This window comes from Cimex lectularius, unplaced genomic scaffold (assembly GCF_000648675.2).
Source record: "Cimex lectularius strain Harlan isolate CLEC.00 unplaced genomic scaffold, Clec_2.1 scaffold99, whole genome shotgun sequence".
Classification (NCBI taxonomy): Eukaryota; Metazoa; Arthropoda; class Insecta; order Hemiptera; family Cimicidae; genus Cimex; species Cimex lectularius.
The window spans coordinates 611,406-628,320 of record NW_019392713.1 but is presented as its reverse complement, the minus strand read 5'-3'; the positions used below and the strand labels follow the sequence as shown (position 1 = coordinate 628,320).

Below are 16,915 nucleotides of genomic sequence, written 5' to 3'. Positions count from 1 at the left end.
TTAATTACAATATTCTTATTTTAATGTAAACCAAATTAAACGAGATCAAATATTCATGAGGTTTAAAAAAATTATTTAATTATGATGCTTAGGAAGAAAATTTATGAAAATACCGGATTAACTTTATTTAAAACAATTAGGTTTAACATACAATTTATTACATGGTTATGCTCATAAAATTTTACTAACAATTTATTACAAGGTTTTGCTCAAAATTGTGCATTAAGAACAAAAGAGGCGTTGCGATTACGATAGAGATTATTGTGATATACGCTTTTAACCGTGGTTAAAAAAACCTTTAAAAATTATGCCTTGTTAATTGCTAGAAAAGAAAGGGTAATCCACATCGTGTATAATTTATGCTAGAAAAGGTGGGAAAGGTGTTTCGTACATGTGAAATGGACAGTTAATATTTTTCCGCTAGGCTCGGTTAGATCGATAGAAAGCCGACCACTCTTCCAAAAACATAGAGGGACGAATTGATTGCGACCTCACTTCTAATCATCCAATGAATTGAAGACGAATGACATGCAAATTACATTTGTAAATTCAAGAGTAAACTTATTGGTTGAATAAGCGATTGATACTTTTTGGAAAAGGTCATTTTACAAGAAATACAGTTGGAAATAGTAGAGGAGAATAACCAATTTGTTCGTGGGGTCTACATCCAAACGTACTGATACGAAGGCAAATCGCATGTGCAGTTCGGATCGGAGCGTAAAGCGCGCTTTGGGAAGCTGCGATACTGGACCGTGTAAATCGCGATTATTGCGCCTTTTAGTACCTGGTTTTATGTTTGATTGAAGAGGAGCACACCGGGGGTGGTGTTTGCCCGGAGAACGGAGCAAAGGGAGCCAAGCCCTTTGCCCGTATCCGTTGATCCGGATTTTGTTTTGCACCGTTAAACGATCCTTTCCCTTCTAATTACCCCGGGCAAAGGGACCGGCGAAGAATAGTTGTTAACGACGAATTAGCGGAAAATTATTTACATTGATCTGCCCTTGTTTTGAAACGACTCTGTCGATTAAACGCCGGATTAAACTTTCAGTGCGGGGGGCCCTTGTGTACAAACGGTCGGTGAATTAATTAACCGCTCGAGCGGAGAACACACCGTCCATGTGATGTCGATAGCCGTTGAACACGCTGACAGATAATGGGAATATTTGCATCGTCTGATCGGGAGTTATCGATCCCGATTAGCGGTTTTCGCCCGCCGCCTCGCCGCCAGCTCAAAGTGACCCGCAACATAACGCGCGTTGAAAAACGTGCGCGATCACCATTTCAAACCCACGGGACGATCTGATTTTTACGAACTTTTGCAATAAAAAAAATCATTTATACGAATCATAAGCTGGATTTTCATTGCGCGAAACTTGTCTCACATTGTGGATACCTAGCCAGGACTGCGAAACTTGTAGCGCGAGGATATTTCGAGGTGGCCCGACCGGCTGTAATGTTTTTTTAGTGTACATCAAAGTGCTTTTCATTGTCTGTTTCTCTCCGTTAAACGCACACATGTCTCGAGCGTCAGAATGGACCGGGTGGGCTGTACTCGACTCCTCCGAATTTATCACATTGCCGATTTTTGTGTGATGTTAAACATAAAACTCGGCATAACAAGAAAAAGGGAGTGGACGCTTAGAAGGAAATGGGCATCAAAATGAGACAAAGACAATAAGTAATACAAAAAGTATCGTCATGAAATCAAACTGTTGCAGCAGTTGGTGTAGTTATAAACGGCATGCTTGTCTCGGGCAAACTGATGATGGCTCACCTTGTTTCCCATCTAGAATGCGAGATTTTCGCGTAGTGGAATACCAGCTATATACTGCCTCTTTTAGGACCTGTGATTCGCTTAGACTGGATCTACATTGAAAGCATTCCCGCAATCCGAACGACAGCGTTGACGAGAGATCAGTGTCGATAAGTCGACAGAACGGTAGAAATACTAGGTACCTACCTCCACTGTTGATTTTGTCGCATTACATCTCGCATCTCTCTATGAATATCGATCAATTAATTATACCTTTGTAGGCAAGGCTCTTTGGCAGTAAAAATCGAAGGCGGCGAGTACCAGTGTATAATGAGCCTCCTTCCCCATTTGTGAGAAATTCTGGCTCACAAAAAGCTACCTGCCCGAATGGGTACGATGCAAGTTGTGATTCCACTCCTCATCATCATATCTCTTCATCTTCTTCATCATATATCAGCAGACAGTTTACCACGGATTCATCGGAGCTTGCGAATAGCGCTAGACTAGATACGAACTTGTTGAGATTTGCCGCTTCACATCACGCATCGCCTCATGGATATCGTCAAATTAATTATGCTTGTGGAAGCAAGGCGTCCTCTTTGGGACCAAAAATCCACGTTTTATGACTAGCCAAACTAAGGGTGAAATCGGGGAAGAAATTAAGACTTTATTCTGGCGATATTGTCTCTCTGAAGTTGGATTTCTTTTTTATCAGTTTTACAATAGCATTCGGAATATACGGCCCCATCCGGAAATAGTTGAAGTAATATCGAGGAAAAGAACTCACAAATCATTCTTCAAGTGAGAACACTCTTTCAATTCTTAACTTTTTGCAAAAATATCGTTGACCCTCTCTGTTATTCTTTTTACTGATCTTTGGCTCCTTAGTGATGGAGATTCAAGCGCAATAAGATCGATGAATTCACTTGGAAGGGGCATAATTTTTGTACTTCCTAAAGAAAAGCAAAAGCCACCCACACGTGCCACACAGTGCTAATTGCGGACCGCTGGCTACCTCGCATGAAACTCCTTTTAGTGGAGGTGGAGGTGGACTCGTCGTGCGATCACGTCGCTTGGGAGATTCAACTCTCGTCGCGCGATCAGGTCGCTCGATCACATCGCTTGGGAGATTCAACTCTCGTCGCGCGATCACGTCGCTTGGGAGATTCAACTTTCGTCGCGCGATCACGTCGCTCGATTACATCGCTTGGGAGATTCAACTCTCGTCGCGCGATCACGTCGCTTTCAACTCTCGACGCGCAATCACGTCACTTGGGAGATTCAACTCTCGACGCGCGATCACGTCGCTTGGGAGATTCAACTCTCGTCGCGCGATCACGTCGCTTGGGAGACTCAACTCTCGACGCGCGATCACGTCACTTGGGAGATTCAACTCTCGACGCGCGATCACGTCACTTGGGAGATTCAACTCTCGACGCGCGATTACGTCGCTTGCGAGATTCAACTCTCGACGCGCGATCACGTCGCTTGCGAGATTCAACCCTCGTCGCGCGATCATTTATCGCGCGGATACTCTTCCAGTGTAGATTATCCTTACTCCGATCCAACATTTATTCACGGATAATTCATTATAGCCTATGAAATGCTCTTACATTTTTTCGACAAACCTCCTGAAAAAGAATATTTGAACAATTACCATCGCTTAATATTACTTAAACCGTTAATTTTTGTATTATTTATATACCTGGATTGTAGTGAGTAAAGCAAATATGTAACCGTTCTATTATTACCGTCTGTATCGTATGTCCATCTTGCGATTATTCAAACCTAGTTACTTATCCTTATGCTTTAATCGTTTTACCTAAGCCGAAGGGGCTATTGTTTTAATCGATCCAATAGTGTTTGCGAGGGCAAACAGGAAGTTGTCAATTGCCGGCTCCGAGCCAGCCATTAATTATCCTCTTAAGAGTTCCGGTTAATTCATTCCCAGCGGGGGGAGGCGCTCGGTCGGTTAAACATTTAGGTGCGGTGTCTGTGTCCTGCTCCAGCCGAAACGACACCTCCCTGACCAGACACCACCCCGTTGTCACAATTACAAACGTCCATCTTCAATTTAGGACAACTTGAATTGCTTATATCGACCTCACGTCCGTTGTTCTCTACAACGGGAGAACATTTATTGGCCAAGATTACGCATTGAGCGACGATAGGCCTTCGTCCGAAACCGTTTTCGTCTTTCCGTTTTCCCCCGTTCGTCATCAAATTTTAAGGCACAAACGAATTTCACCAAAGCATACAATTTCATCGCACGATTTGCCGATTAGCCATGGTCTTCAAAAACAGATTCAATAATAGAAGCACTTAACCATCCTATTTCAGTGAGTCTTTAAACAATCGGTCTTATGACCTAGAAACAAAACTGCAAGTTTGATCGGGTAAACATCAACACATCATTGAGCGACTGGAAATAGGTGGCAAGTCAAACAGTCTACAACCTGACAAAGAGCAGGCTCTTAAACACAACATTCGAGGTGAGATGTTTTACGAAAAGGAATTCTGATCGTCTTAATAAGAGATGTACGTCGATTGCCAGTTGTTGCAATCGGGTGAGTCATAAAAAACTTGGCCTTTTTCTGGCTAATTTTATTATATATACAATAATTTTATTTTGATACAATTTTTTTAAATATTCAAATATAATATCCTTGTATTCTATGGTTTGTGCCATATCGAGACCATTTGGATTACTTCACAATACCACTCTTTCACGGAAATTTCTGCAACTCTATTTTGAACCTCGTCTAGAAAATTAAAAGTTATCCCTTGAAGGTACCGAGCCATGGACGGCTTATTTGGTGGATTAAATTTAACCACCCGTCACCCTAATCACCAGGAAAGATGGTTTAACAAAAATTTGACTCTTTCACTGCTACATTTTATCAGGCAGTTGTTGAATAATCGATGTTAGCTATTTTTGATGATAATGCAAAATGCTTATTATCTGAAGTAGATACTGTTTTGCAAAATGACCGCTCGAAAGTTTGTATCTGCACTAAAACTACAGACGGACATGTAAAACTGAGTGGATGTGTAGGTTCGTCTTAAGCTGGTAGATTATGTTAACTGTCTAGGTTTCACACTTTTAAACATATACATGCTCATATCTGAATCTTGAACCTTTTTAGTTCTTAATTAAAGTTTCAATCTCTGATAAAGGGGATTCCTCAAAAGTGCGAAGCACAATGGGACGAATAGTGCGATTTTCCTGACATGGTATTTTTACCTGACATTCCTCCATAAATATTTCATAGTGGAACGTTTTCTCTTTGTTTTTGATTGTAGAATCGATTAGTGAAGTCATTTTGGTGATTGGAGCGGTGCGAAAACAACTAGGCAAATAAGAACAATGATTTAAAATTTTATTATTTACAAAAAATTGTATGGTAATAAATTGATCGAATAAAAAAAATCGATAAAAATAAACAAAGAATGTACAAAAGAAAATTACAATGGTGTTGAATTAATTTAACTCCATCATATTATGAGTGCTGTTCTCTCCTAGCGATAGCGATTCAGGTACTGCAGCACAATCAATAAAAGTGTCATCTTCATCTTCAAGGTCATCTTCGGGCCAATGATCTTAAACGTTAAGAAACATCTGGGATTCAGGAAATAATTTTTTTGCCATTGAATTTTTCAATGAACAGTTTGGTCTGAGGGTGGAAATCCTGGGATCGGAGCTGATCAGAAGTTTATTTAAAACATCTTCGTTTGTCAAAGTTCTTGCCATTTTCCTCGATCTAAACTCTCTACATTGTCGAAACACTTTATTGAGAGCTTCTTGAGCCTCTTCTGAAAATTTTCCGACTGGAAGTATAAAACTCGCGATGATGTTTTCCCCGTGGATCAGCACTTTATGCACAGTGGGGGGCATGTGATACCACCCATAGTGCTTCACATACATTTTCGCGGTTTCTCGAGCATATAACCCAACCTTTTTGGCGCAAACCGGTTTACCCGAAGAAATCGCTTGTACGATTACTGCAAACCTTCTGATGACCTCCTCATTAATGCCTGTTATATTTGCAGTAGTGTTAGGATCAGCCAAAAACATTTGAGCCATATTTCCATCATTATATGTTCCAGCACCTTCCTTCACCCGAGCAATGTGAAGACCTAGCCTATCTCTGAACAGTTGTTGGATTTTTCTTTTTGCTTCTTTCTGTTGCTTCTTAACACAATCTGTTTGCTGACCACTTTTTGAATTCCAGATTGTATGAAATATGCATCAGGCACTCCATGAATCGAATTTTGGCATGAAGCGGAGAAATCCCAAACCTGTAATTCTCTGGATCAGTTCTTGTGCCAACTTGATTTAAGTCGTTCATCGATGCTGGTATTGCACCACACACACAGCAACGCGTGGATGAACTTGTAACGGTCACAACATTTACTGTTTTCCCATCAACACCATTGTCAAATAAAGATGGTGATCTACCTTGACTTCATTTAACTGAGTAGGGATTAGGGATGTAATTTCTTTTTCCATCCGTTCAATTTCCAATTTAATTGTGGAGATGTGGAGTTTCTTTGCAAAATTGAAATTTCACGGGTCTGCAAAAATGAACAGATGTTGGTCTTAAATTTTCCCAAACAATCGAGTCGTCTTCGACAAATAGTCTGATAGGGACTAGTGTAGTCAAATCCAAAGCAGTGTCATCCGCAATTGAGCACCTGTTCGATGTGAATGGTTGTTTATAGACACTGTGACTTGATGACCCGTCACAACCCCATTTTGAAATAAGCTTAAAGCTTGTTGGAGTAGAGCTACTAGGGATAAGGGAAAAATTCTCGAGGCTATATGATTCAGGAGAGCTTGCAGAGGGATCGTTGCTCCCAACTCATTAATCTCATGTTCTTTAGGATAACATTCACTCTTAGGTGTGCTGAGCTGGTAATAAGATGGTAACATCTTAGAGCCTACTTGCAAAGTGGCAGCTCTCAAAATAAGACACTGCGACTTAGAAAGGTTGAGCGCTGTGTAAGTGCAAGAGATTTCTCACTTGAGAACGAAATGACCTTTGATATTAAATCATCATCGCACATTTTTTTCAAAACCTCCGAATCGTCTGAATTTTCGAGAACTTTATTAATAATTTTTGCGTTAACCCTATGTCCTTCTTCCCTCAAATTCATTTTTGCAGCAAAAAGAAGCTCCTCTCTCGAATAGCTTGCCCTCAACTCTCCAGTCCTGCGAATTTTTTGTCTCTGAGAGATTGACTAAAAGGTTTTAGACCAACATTGGTCTCACTTCCAGGATTAAAAAAAAATCACCGGGATACGCAAAAGGTTTATTTACCCAATCTTCAAGTTTTCGCAGAAATGTTTCCTTCGTGTATCCACATTGCACCCATCTTTCTTTTAAATGTACACAAAAAACTTTTAGTTTTTCTTCTAATAAAATAATATTATTTGGAGAAACAGTCACATTTGAAATATTCCTAAAAATTTCTTCCTTAAGATGTAGATAATTTTTTGGATCCGTAGGATTTTGTAAAAAATTAAACAAATCACCGTTAGTCTCAAACATTGTCACAAAACGTATGGTACCGAGAATGCAACGAGAATGACAATAATGCTATGTTACTTAATCCCACAATATAAAAACTGTAAAGAAACAACGGTTGGTATTAATAGATCTTGACCGCAGAAGCCACTTGTTCCAATATGTTTTGCGGACAAAACGGGACGAACGGGGATATAATTCCTTCGTATTTCTTTCATTAAATATTTAAGTTAGAAGCCTGTGAAGCCAGTTTTTTGGAGCAATTTGGAGCTTTTTTTTAAATGCACCCAAACATGCAAAGTTATTAAAAATAGTAATTCAGATATCGTGAGATGCGGTCGGGTGTGATGTAGGTTTCAGAAAAACATTTTCTTTATCGTGCCAACGTTTCGATCTTTTATTGAGACNGCCCTGAAGATGATCTCAATAAAAGATCGAAACGTTGGCACGATAAAGAAAATGTTTTTCTGAAACCTACATCACACCCGACCGCATCTCACGATATCTGAATTACTATCGATTAACGGTCACTAATCTCTACACGTTATTAAAAATCAAGTGTCAATCTAATACACCCAGTATTTTATTAGACCTAAGTTTCTTATTCAGTTTCCATATAACTAATTAGTATGAAAGAAACAGGTAACATCATTAGAAAACCAAGAAAAAGTTAGAGTGGAAAGAAATATAATTTCACGAATATTTAACTTGTCGATTTCTGATACTTTTTTTTATATACACAACGATGCTACTTTGTATCCACGAAAATTGCCGCATTTTCTTATACCTAAGAGATTGTAAGAGGGTGCAAATAGGTAGGGGTTTGGAATAGAAAAAAAGTAATTTTTGGTCTATGTCACAGATTTTGGGCCTTTCGTCCCACTGTGCGACGGAAGCCATAAGTGTTTTCATTCTAACTGGCTTCACCAATGATTTTATTTTAAAAGTTAATTATAATTGAATTGAAATACTAAGTAAAGAATTAGCGATCGAGGTAGTTAGTCTTAAGCGGGTAACACACCCGATGCAACGCTATGCGACGCTACCCGATGCTACCCAACACAAATCCAAAGTCGAATTTTCCATAAGATAGTATTAACCCCGTGCATATCTACCCGATGCCATGCAACGCTACCTCACTCTACGCTATGCGATCCCCACTGTCGAGTACCAAGTACAGTCTAAGACAAAAGAACCGGACACTCATTTTTTTATTTTAAACTATATGTATTATTGTCGTTATATTAATTACAACATACTTATTTTAATATAAACTAAATTAAACGAGATCAAAAATTCATTAGTTTTTATTTTAAAAAATTAATTTGAATGATTTGGCAGAAAATTGATCAAAACAGCGGAATACCATTTATTGATAAAATGAATTTAACTAACATTTTATTACATGGTTTGCTCATGAATTATAAATAAAATTTATTACACGGTTTTGCTCATAAAATTTAACTAATAATTTATTACATGGTTTTGCTCATAAAAGTACACCATTTTCGTCGAGTAGCGTCAGAACCGGTCACTCATTTTTTTTTTGTTTATTTCGAACTATTTATATGTAAATATGTCGTTTTATTAATTACAACATTCTTACTTTCATATAAACCAAATTAAACGAGATCAAAATTCATGAGTTTTTATAAAAATTATTTAATTATGGTGGTTAGGCAGAAAATTTATCAAAACACCTGAATAACTTTATTTAAAACAATTAAATTTAACAAACAATTTATTACTATTATTACTACTACTATTATGGTTTGCTCATAAAATATAGCTAAAATTTATTACACAGTTTTGCTCGTAAAATTTAACTAACAATTTATTTCATGGTTTTGCTCAAAATAATGGATTAAGAACAAAAGAAGAGTTGCGATTGTGATACTGATTTGTGATACATGCTGTGTGACTGTACGTAGCGTGCGCTTGACGTCGCATAGATGTGCACACCCTACCAAAACGTGGCAAGGCGTCGGGTAGCGTCGCGTAGCGTAGCATCGGGTGTGTTACTCGCTTTATAGTATGTATGTCTAGCGGTCATTTTGCAAAACACTATCTACTTCAAATAATAACCATTTTGAATATAAATCATAAAAAATAGTTAGCGAACATCGATTATTCAATAACTACCTGGGAAAGATAAAATGTATCACTAGTCTTATAGTAAATAAATATTAAACAAATTTATTCTATTCAATTAAAAAATTTTTACCACCGTCTGATGTTAAACCGCACATTTATATAATCGCAAAGATAAAAAGGGTTGGTTTAAATTGGAAAATTTAACACAATTTTCCTGGTTGTGCCTTTCATTTGGTGGTGGCCTTCGAGGGGAAAAGGGCAATGATTTTCCATTGTTCGAAAAGTGGAAAGTAAACAATTTGGCGATTCACGGTCGAAGGGTTTCTATGTGGACGGAGAAAAGTGGTTATTTCTGAATCGGTCGGTGACAAGGGCGGTTTTGTAATGAGTTTGGACGATTACCTCCCAGTTCACGCACGAATGTACAAACCAATTTAGAACCGGCTGGCAATTACCGTCCCTCATTATCTGATTATACTAAACAAATCGTCCCGAGCTCAATAGCGGCCCTCGCCTCTTCCAATTTAAAACGACTCCTCTTACGAACGAGCATCCGACGCGCGTCGTCCACAAAAATTATTAGATTATTTTTGATTTCCCATGCTGTGTCTATACGATATGTACTCGTTTTATTCTATTAATATCTATTAATATACTTTTACATTATATTTGTATGTATATGTATAATGAATTTCAATTGATCCTTAGATTGATTGCTTCCCTTTGAGTCCACCCACAGTATTTGTGTATATAACGTGGGAGTTTTATGTTCCAACAAATAGCTGAAGTTATCGTCAGCCCCTCTGCGTGTTTTCCTTCTTGTTCTGGTCTTTCATGTGTATTTTGTACTGCAGCCGTTTGGTCTCTTTGGTTTTTGTACGAAAATTAACAATAACTCGATATCCTAAAGCCTCTCGCTTGCATATCAGGTTGACAACAGCAGAATAGACTCAAAACATACAATACATCACCAATATTTATACATCACCACCCGATACAATCTATAAGTCTGGTCATATTCACTACCCCAGAGTACTCGCTATCCTGGGAGCGTGGTCAAACCCACCCATTCTCGCTTACGTTTTCACACCAAACGTCACAAACTCACGCCAAATACTACATATGACAAGCCTTCAATTAAAAAGGTGACAGTTATTTTATCGTTGCATATCTGACACCTACGCGGTCGTTTTTTTGCCACAATGTGTACGTGTGTTATTCTTGTATGACTTATGCATATTCTTGTCAGCTTGGCCTTTTATCTTTTCCGACCCGTTCTACGTGAAACAGGGACCGACGTCTTTCTTACCCTGTCACAAATTATATTTGTAATCAGCAGTTTTTTTATCACACAGTTGTTTAATTTATATGATGATAGTTCTTGGCCTAAATGTTGTAAGTGGCCATGTTGTAATTAATTAAAATTGGTTTATTAGAAAGTACAAAATAATCGCTATTTTGTTTTTCGGATTTTTAAATGTATAGCAATTCCGTCTCAGCATCAGTTGAATAATAAAAAGTCATAATAATTAATATTAGCTGGTATAAAGAGAGATTCAGCAGTAGGAGTTTGGAGAACTTTCTTTGTTCTGCTTTTTTTCCCATGAGCTTATTTCAACTATGAGGTTATATGAATCGTCGTGGTGTCGGTGTTTTTGCGAAAAAGCCCATTTGTAAGTATGTCGGATTCGAATACAGGTCCGCTGGATTCGAACTCGGGACCTTTACCTTACAGTGATGAGCGCCTTGTTGTCAACGCCTTAAACGATGCGGCCACCGACTCCCTCTCAGTTCTGAGAAATCAATGTTAGGTTCGATGTAGTGGCAGATGGTAGAAATCAAAATTTTCCCTCGTATAAAATTATATATCGTCGTTGCTTGGGTAGCATGTGAATAAAAATATTACAAAAACATAAATTTATTATATTTTAACGTTTTAAACCGATCCGTTTGAAACACTTTCTGCATCTGCTAACGTGACTGAAAATGGACCCAGGATGGAATGATTAAAATTAGCGAAATACTTTATCGATGACGGATGTAATACGATCCCCACTCGCGAGATGATCGATAAATGTTAAATGCTATATTCTGAACATTAAGATAAAACGAATTGTTCATGGAAAAATGATTTATGAAAACCGACCCTAAACTTTCTAATGCCTCATTGTTTCAATTGAAAATAAAAAAAATGCAAATGTTCCAGGAGAACAAATACAATAACCCTGGGCGGATAAATTAATTTCTGGCAGAAAGTCGAGTTGCCTTAGGCTCGAGCAAGCGTATAAATTAAGATTTCGTTATTCGCAGGGAATGGGGCATATCGGTGCGGCAGGGAGGAGCTCGTCCCAGGTGATGGACAAATAGGCCCGTGTGGGTGTACAATGGAACGGCAATTATCCTTCAATCATCATATTTATGATATGTTAATGTAGGAAGTAACTAACACATAGTTGGCCCTTGCTCATTATCATAACCCATTCAGGCCCACTGCTCAATTAAAAAGTGTTTTGTCAACCGTACTAAATCGTTAATGGCGTGTTGATGATAATCAGCGAAGAGCCCGATGATATATGATGCCGAAGTTAAGCTATGAATTTCCCCAAAACCACTTAAACAAAAAATGTTAAACGAAGATTTTATCATGCGATTTAATTGTTTTTCTTTTAAAAGGTGAGGTTTATATATTTAATCTTCGATGTAATGAACCTGTCTGTTGAACCGACCAAACCAGCAAGGATAGAAAGACCAAATTACTGATTTAAATGTTAAGTCAAGCTGAAATGTTGAAAAATACACCCAATTTGTATGGCACGGATTACATTACTTTTGTTTTTATCTTTTATCTTGAAGTAGCATTTGTAAATATTACATTACACATGTAATAGGTCAAAAGACATATTTTGATGATTTCTTTGATAATTTGAGTTTTCCATCGTCAGATTGAGTGGACCTGCGATGATCATAAAGTTTAGTAGCTAAGATGCGCTTTGCGACGCTACCCGATGCTACCGAATGCAAATCCAAAGTCCAATTTTCCATAAGGATGTATTACCCCCACGCACATGTTCCCGATGCTATGCAACGCTACCCTACTCTACGCTCTGCAGTCCCCACCGTCCAGATTTTCGTCGGATCGCATCGAGTACAGTCGAAGACAAAAGGACCGGACACTCATATTTTTATTCGAACTACATGTTTTATTGTCGTTATATTAATTACAACAAACTTATTTTAATATAAACCAAATTAACCAACATCAAAAATTCATTAGTTTTTATTTAAAAAAATACAAAAACAAGTTGAATGTTTTGGCAGAAAATTGATCAAACACGGGAAAACCATTTTTGGATATAATGAATTTAACTAATAATTTATTACACGGTTTTGCTCATAAAATTTAACTAACAGTTATTCCATGGTTTTTCTCATACCATATTCGTCGAGTAGCTTCAGAACTGGATACTCATATTTTTGTTCGTTTATTTCAAACTGATTTGTGATACACGCTGTGTGTACGTGGCGTGCGCTTGGCGTCGCATAGATGTACATACCCTACCAAAACGAGACAAGGCGTCGGGTAGCGTTGCATCGGTTAAGTGACTACCCGCTTAAAAAAAAAAACATCAAATTTTGAAACTGAGTTTCCCTTACCCTGAAACTGGCAACCACACTCCGGCTGACCCGGAACAAGCGTCTATATTTGCAATTTTGGGCAACGTTATATCACTGAATCAAGTTTCGATGGGACTCAAAATCTTGTATCAAGTAGACTCGCAACACACTCCAGGCACCAGGGAACTTATGGGGCTGAATCTCCTTTGAATAAGGAGTGTTGAAATTCAGCCCCGTAACGATGACGCGGAACTTAGAGTCCAAGTGTGGGCTAGGCTTTAGATATTCGTTGGCACATAAAGAAAATATTTTTTTTTCCTATGTGCTCCTTAAAATAATTCATGTAATTTTATTAATATGCGATTCTTAAATTTAAAAAATATATGCTTTTAATAAATTAAATATAGAACTAATATAGAAAAAAATAATAGAAAACGAATAAAAATGTATAGAATAAATGTTACAGTAAGAGATTAAAGTCAATATCTTTTACAAATTTCAAAACACTTTCTTTCATCTTTCGAGAAGTACTTTGTCAATGTTTGGCCATCTTTCTACAGTCCTCACCACCATCCTTGCCAGTTTCATCCGGTTTGGCTCAAACAAACAGCATCATACAATATGTCTGATATGTCCTGCGCTTTCATGTTATCACAAGTGCAACTAGATGACTGTCAAATGGAATCGATGAAGGTAGCTCCTGTAAGATCAGTCAGGACAGTTGTTAAATTTAAGCACAACAGTGTCATATTTTCTTCGTTCGTGAACTGATCGAAACATTTTTTTAGTTTGCAAAGCTTTCACTATTTGCTGCCAAATTTGATCCCAAAGACGAAATTACTTGGTTGTTCACGCAAGTTCTTGGAATTTTGTTGAAGAATATTTCAAGTTCTTCGTTCATTGATGCTTTCTTTGCGAGCCTCCTTTTCTTCCCACCCTCGATGCGCTTTCACCCAACAAATATTCACCAGTATTCCGTATTTTGCTAAATACCAAGCAAGGTACTCGCCTATACAACTAGCCATTCCTTATCTCCGAAATTTTTCGTTGATTTTAGTACGCTCCTACTGTCTGTCGGCCATTATGCTGAAGTTTCTTTTTGCGTTGTCAAAGTAGTTTCTGAGTAATTTCACCCAATGGTGTGTCTTTACGATTGCGAGCTGCTATGCGTGATTATTTGAACAAATTATGAACCAGCATAGGGTCAATTACTGGGTCTTTATTCGCAGGTTTTTGAGTTATTAAAACGCTTTTCGGCATTGCCGCATCTTCAGTAAAGAACTCATGCATAAACGGTATTGGGATCAGTGCTAACACTGTTATTTTATAAGAATTACTTTAAATAATCCTCACTGAAAACGACGCAATGCCGAAATGCATTTGAATAACTCAAAAACCCGCGAGTAGACACAGACCCAGTAATTGACCCTGCGCCGGTTCAACATGAATTCACTGACCCGCATACAAAAACCCATCATCAACTTTATTTGAACGAAGGTGGTCTAATTTAACTTAGCCTCGAAAATATTTTAGTCCTTTATGTAAACCATGAATGCGATTCCTGCTCCTTTTGTCGCTGTTACTACTGTCTGTATATATATTAAATCCATTAGAGTTCGTGGTCCGATTGACCAATTGACTTTTTTCAATCAATTAATCTTTATGTAAGGTATTGGTTGAGATAAAAAAGTCAGCATCACCAGCGAGATTCAAACCCACGACCTTCGGCTAAATACGCTGCTTCTCTACCACTTCAGCTAACGTGAGTCGATCCACTCGGACACCAACTCCCCTCTCCACCCACCTTTCGAATTTTCCCTCCTTTTCGCCGCTTTTCAAGTATATCTTCACTAAAGCTCTCCGTGGCCATTTAATTTGTCGCCGAGAATCGAATAGAGACATGTGAGAAATGGCAAAAAGGAGGACAATTAGAAAGGTTGTAGGTTGAGATGGGAGTTGGTGTCCGAGTGGATCGAAGTGACGATAGCTCAAGTGGTTAGAGCAGCACCGTATTTAGCGGAAGGTCGTGGGTTCGAATCCCGCTCGTGACACTGACTTTTTTATCTCAACCAATACCTTACATAAATATTATGTATGAAATGTTGAGTCTATATCATTTTCTGTTAGTTCCTTAATTGTAACATGAAATATATATTATATACTACATATTTTAATATAAAAAAGGAAATACGAACCCTAAATAAAAAAATAAAAAATTAGAATTAACTGTTAACCTCTCGTTCCAATTACGACGTGAAACAGACAAAATTGAAATTGACAATCGGACGGAGGTAGCGCGGTGAGTCATGAGTAAGTGTATGGTAATGCTAGTCGGTGAATGTCATCGCCTCTTGATAAATGTGCTTCCTATGTCAATAGAATTATTAACAGAGGGCGTAAAATATTAATTTTTCCTATTCAATAGTCGAGTTGCCGGAAGAAAAGGAAAATGTGACGAGTAGAATTGCAAATTTTACAAACCAATTGCTTTACCAGACACCACCACATACCGTGGAGTTACTGGAGAATACGAATCAAATTGTCGTGCTTCAGACCTACATGATTATAATGGATGTGTAAATTTTATAAATGGTTTAAAGAATTTTTTCTAGAAATTTTTGAAGAAGTGAAATTCTTCGTTGCACGGAATAAAGAGTGTTTAAACATACACATATACACAGATTAACCGACATAACTTCCAGATCCGAATAATTAAAAAGTAGGTTTGTAGCACCTTTCCTTACAATGCAGTCGAACCGATCAACATGATTATCTTACATTTGTTATTTTCCATCTGGCTTGCAATGAAAATAAGCCGGGAACACACTTACCCGATGCAACGCTACCCTACTCTACGCTCTGCGATCCCCACTGTCGAGTATCGAGTACAGTCGAAGACAAAAGAACCGGACACTCATATTTTTTATTTACCGAGATCGAAAATTCATGAGTTTTTATAAAAATTATTTAATTATGATGGTTTTATTTAAAAAAATTAATTTTAATGGTTTGGTAGAAAATTGATCAAAACACCGCAATACCATTTTTTGACATAATGAATTTAACAAACGATTTATTACACGGTTTTGCTCATAAAATTTAACTACAATTTTTTATTACATTGTCTTGTTCATAAAATTTAACTAACAATTTATTACACGGTTTTGCTCATAAAATTTAACTAACAATTTATTACATGGTTTTGCTCTCAATAATGCATTAAAAACAAAAGAGGCGTTGCGATTGTTATACTGATTTGTGGTACACAATGTGTGACTGTTCGTGACGTGTGCTTCACGCTTGGTATGAACACACCCTACCAAAACGTGGGAAGGCGTCGAGTAGCGTTAAAGCCAGGAACACACTTACCCGATGCTACCCAACGCCTTGCCACGTTTTGGTGGGGTGTGCACATCTATCCGACGCAAGCTCACATCGCGTACAGTCCACATCGTTTATCACTATCACAATCGCAACGCATCTTTTGTTTTTAATGCAATATTTTGAGCAAAATCTTGTAATAAATTGTTAGTTAAATTTTATGAGCACAACCATCTCATAAATTGTTTGTAAAACTTAATTGTTTTAAATAAAGTTACTCCTAACCATCATGATTAAACAATGTTTATAAAAACTTATGCATTTTTTATCTCGTTGAATTTGGTTTACATTAAAATAACATTTAATTAATATAACGACAAAATTACATGTACTTAGTTTGAAATAAACTACAAAAAATATGAGTGTCCTGTTCTGATGCTACCCGACATTACAAAATGGTGTAATTTTACGAGCAAAACTATGAAATAAATTGTTAATTAAATTTTATGAGCAAAACCGTGTAATAAATTGTTCCAATTTTAGTATATGTACCGCCGAAGCGAGTACAATAAATTGTTAGTTAAATTCATTATATCAAAAAATCG

General features: G+C 37.5%; 1 protein-coding gene across 1 annotated transcript in view; it reads left to right on the top strand.

Annotated features, from left to right (window-relative positions):
* LOC106673053 (NK1 transcription factor-related protein 2-like) overlaps positions 1 to 16,915 on the top strand; it is a 197,396-nt gene that overhangs the window by 74,975 nt on the left and 105,506 nt on the right. The gene's annotated exons all lie outside the window — the stretch shown is intronic.